This window comes from Carlito syrichta, unplaced genomic scaffold, assembly GCF_000164805.1.
Source record: "Carlito syrichta isolate Samal-C Ts95f unplaced genomic scaffold, Tarsius_syrichta-2.0.1 Scaffold14679, whole genome shotgun sequence".
NCBI classification, from domain to species: Eukaryota; Metazoa; Chordata; class Mammalia; order Primates; family Tarsiidae; genus Carlito; species Carlito syrichta.
In genome coordinates this window covers 1-4,547 of record NW_006958775.1, presented here as the reverse complement: position 1 = coordinate 4,547, position 4,547 = coordinate 1, and the positions used below count along the sequence as shown (strand labels likewise).

General features: G+C 53.5%; 1 pseudogene; it reads left to right on the top strand.

The window, feature by feature from the left end:
* The first annotated feature begins 526 nt into the window (after positions 1–526).
* LOC103260493 lies at positions 527–1,636 on the top strand (annotated as a pseudogene).
* Positions 1,637–4,547: the final 2,911 nt, after the last annotated feature.

Here is a 4,547-nt window from a genome sequence, read left to right as displayed (position 1 = left end):
CACAGATGTATGAGGCATGCCTGGGTGTGTGCCTGTGTAAAGCACGCACACTCAGAAGCATACTCTTCCCACCTCTGTCCACTGGGAAAGCTTAGAAGCAAGGACAGACCCGCAGCAACGAGCAGCCGAACTTTTGCCCCTAAGGATCCCTCTCCAGGAAAAGAACCAGAGCTGGGACAAGGAACGTGCAAGATCGACCTAGCGTAGCCTTTTGTGCCAAGAAAGAAGTTGTCCCGAGGACGATGGCGTCTCAAAGGAGACAGAACCAGTCTGTGGGCCCCCAGCTGCTGAAGTCTGAATAAACTTGAGCACGAAAATGACAGAATTAGACCGAAATCCCTTTAGTCGGATTCCACGAGTCCACATCTACGTTAAGTGAAGAGAACGCCTGTCCTCCAAGAACACTGGGCCAACGGGGATGAGAAAACCATCCGGCAGCCCGGCCGGGCCGGGGGGCGTCGCCCGGCCCGCCCCGGACCCCGGCCGGGCCGCCCCGCGCTTCTCCCCGACCGGCCGGTGCGGGCAGCGGACGCCACGCATCCCTCTGCGGCGTTCCGCGTCCGCACGGGCCTTGCGGGGACGTCCGCGAACTCGCGCCCGCCGGGAGAACCCGCTCCGAGCAGCCGGGTCGAGCCCACCGCGCACGGAGAGCCGGCCGCCGAGCTCGGGAGCCGCGCGCCACCGCGGAGCAGAGGGGGCCCGGACGGCCAAGCGCGTCTTCTTCCTGCCCCCTGCTCACCTCCCGGGCCGGTGTCGCCGCCGGGCTCGCCCCTCGGTCCCGGGGACGCCCTCCGTGCCGCCGTCCTCGGCGCGGGCTGCTCGCGCAGTTCAGGCCCGGCTGGCCGGCTGCCGCGCGGCTCTGGGCACCCGGGGGTCTGCAGCACCTCGAGGGGGCACCGTGCGGCGCCCCTTTGCGCCGGGCCACTTTGTGCCGGTCGGCGGAGCCACACGCCCTTCCGACGCCTCGCCCAGCCCAGCTGCTTCCACGGAGACCCAGACATCAACCTGCGTCCCCTCCTCTTTGCCCGGGCAAGATCCTCTCCGTGGAGCTCGGGAAACAGGAGGAAAAGCACACGCCACGCAACCGCCAGCGCAAATGCTTCTCCCTGATCGGGCGCCAGCCTTGCTGCCTCTCTGCTTCCAGGGGCATCTTTTCGATTTTGCCGTCCGGCGGCAGCAGTGGGCGGGCCGGCCTGCACGGTCACCTGCTGCATCCGCGTCTTCCTCACTTACGTGCCGCTGCCGGGGCGGAAAGGCTTCCTGGGCCTGTTCCTCACGGTCAGGTTCCTGAGAGCAACTGGTTCGTGTGGGTGACACGGGTGAACCACGGCCCCATGCACACTGATCACCACCGGCACATGGACTGGGTCTCCACCCAGCTTCAGGCCACAGGCAACGTCCACAAACCGCCTTCCGCGACCGGCTCAGTGGACACCTCCACTTCCAGATTGAGCACCATCTCTTCCCCACGATGCCCCGACACAACTGCCACAAAGCGGCCCCCCTGGTGCGGTCCCTGCGTGCCCAGCACGGCACAGAGTACCAGTCCACGCCCCTGTTCTCAGCCTCTGCCGCTATCGTCCACTCACTGGAGGAGTCGGGGCAGCTCTGGCCAGAGGCCTATCTTCACCAGTAACAGCCCCACCCTGGGTGGAAGAGGAAGAGGACTCCAGCCACAGCAGAGGGAACCTTGAGGGACACAGCCACTGTGATTCTCCTACTCAGAGCCGGTGGGCATGGAAACATGAAGGCCCTGGCTCAAGCCCCTCCCTTCTGCCTTCCAGGCTCAGATCTCGCCTCAAACCCAGAAGGGTGTGGGGGCCACACACGTCCTCTGGAAGGAGGGAAGGAGCCATCAGGGCAGGGACGGAGACGCTTCTGTTGTTTATCTTTGCGAGTCTGGCCGAGGCAGGCGGTCCCTCATGGAGGGAACCAGGAGGGTGCTGGAGAAGGGGGCACCCGCTGAGCTCAGAGCCGGGAAGAGAGTTGGCACCCACGCTCCGCTCACCTGAAGGGCGGCGCTCAGTGCCTTCTCGGTCCTCACACGCCAGCCTCAGAGGGGTAAGAAAGCGGAGCCTTTGGAGCCAGTTCAGGAAGCAGGCATGGGCGCTTAGAATTCTGAGGCCCCGCCCGATTCAGTGCCTGGGAACTCGGCTCACCGCCCAAGGTTGAGGTGTAAGCGGCGTCTGGCTCAGCCTGCTGGGAGAAGCAAGAGCCGGAACCCGGGTGCTGGAGACATTTGGCCCTGAGGGATCCTGGCAACACTGATTTCCGTCTCTTCTGCCCAGGGTCGAGAGAGAACATTAGATCCTAGCTCTTGCTGGAACAGATGGTACAGAGAGTTGCTGGCCACTAAAAACCCCTTCATTTTTTGTGTCACCTCTTTACCCCCCAAGGAACAAAGCACTCCCAGGCCTGGGAGTCTACTTTCTGCCCACAAGCAAGGAGCAACTTAGTCTTTCCTTCTCCCTAGAAACAAACGGGGCGCCCAGTGGTATCCATTTGCTTCCCAACCTGTAACTCCAAGTTTAATAAAGTAGCAATTTTCAGGGAAAAAAAAGAAAACCATCCATTATTGCTAAGAATTCCTCACAGATTATTGGGGCAAAACGTTTCCTGTAGGGTGTTCAAGAGTGTGACTCAACCTTCGTTAGGCTTGTTGTGGAATTTGTATCAGCGATGGAAGGTATAAACTAGGAAAGCCATGGTTCTTTGTCATCATCTTCGTTCCTTGGTACACAGCTTTTTATGACACTGCATTTAAAATTTTCTTTATGCTTTTTGAGGCTGGCGATTAGCTCCAGCAGGCAAGAAATGGGCAGAGGTGTTTTGCTGCAGTGAGAACTGCATGGCACTGATCCCTACTTGGGAAGTCAATGTACTAATGGTGAGTCCAAGCTGAGTTTGTGTGTGGTTTGTACCATCTTACCACCATTGCTTACTGGTAGTAGAAAAGTTGGTGATTGACCAGATCTCAACCGGGTATTGGTGACCACACAGGAAGGATCTTCTGTTGGGAGCTGGTTCACATGAGAGCAGAACGTGCTACCTGGCCAACAGGGTACAAGAAGCCCAACTCACACAACCACAACCGCTCCCTGGTTGTGAGCATTCTGTGCACACACAGCTGGTTCCTCATCTGAGGAAATGCACCTTGGAGCAAACTTGCAGAGGCCTAGTGGTGCCTGTGCTCAACCTCTCCTACTGCTTTGCTGTGAGGCAGCCTTGGGCCTATGTGTATCCCTACCTGATGTATAGCATGACTTTAATGTTGCTCCTTTTATCATGTCCTTTTCTTTCAATAAACTGTCGATTCCCAAGCGATGTATCATATGGGTCTTATGACCTAGTACCTAGACGTAAAATTTTAATGTTGACCTGTCTTTAGCAAACTTTTTCACTCATTGAGACGTTCTGAAATTTATATGTAGATTCTTTGAGATTTGTAAAGAACAGAATAATAAATTCTTGTCTTTCTTACCTATTTCACTGACCGGAACTTCCAATATAACAAGTAGTATTTGAATACAGCAGATATCCTTGAATTATTCCCCAAATGAAATTCTTTAAACATAGCAGTAAGTCTAAAGGAAGTCACCTTCTATTTCTAGTTTTTTATTCCTTTTTCTGTTTACATGAACAGCTGTTGCATTGTGTCAAAGATTGATTATTCATCAATTTAATTCATTGGTTATTTTTTATTGTGGTGAACCAATAGAAGTTACAAATTTCCTTTTAATCATGGGCTAAACTTTAACTGAATTGTAGCTTTTATTTTATTTTTATTTATGTATTTATTTATTTATTTTGAGTGGGAGTCTCACTCTGTCTCCCAGACTGGAGTGCAGTGGCTGCTCCCGGCCACCGCAGCCTCGACCTGCTGGGCTCCGGCAATCCTTCCGCCTCAGTCTTCCAAGTAGCTGGAACTACAGGCACGTGCTACCACGCCTGGCTAATTTTTGATTTATTGTAGAGATGAGGTCTCGCCAAGTTGCCCAGGCGGGTCTCGAACCCATGGGCTCAGGCAATTCACTCACCTCAGCCTCCCAAGGCACGGGATTACAGGCTGAGCCACCGAGCCCAGCTGAATTGTAGCTTTTAAATGTGATGTCTTCATTGCTACTCAGTTCAATATAATTCCTAATTTCCACTTGACATAAAAGTTATTTTTGATCGGGTATTGCAAGTTCATGTACAACACAGGTATGATTAACCCATGCACGTGGTTAGATATTTGCATGTGATATATGTTTGAAAGCTAAGCAATGAGGAAGAGAAGGAGGAGAAGGAACTTTTTCAAATTTCTGGTATAAAATTGTCCAATAAATGAGAAAGACAGACGGTGGTTAAAGAGGCCTTGATTTTCTCAGAGCTTCCTCACTTCCATGTCTGGGGGGGAAATGAATAAAGCAATTCTCTCTTGGTCACCAAAATACAAAATGTCTGATTGTAAATATAAAGATGATCAGAACAAGACCTGCAGCTAAATTCCTTAATGTCCCTGATTCCTAATCTTAAACAACAAGCCACAGGCAATGCAGGAAAGG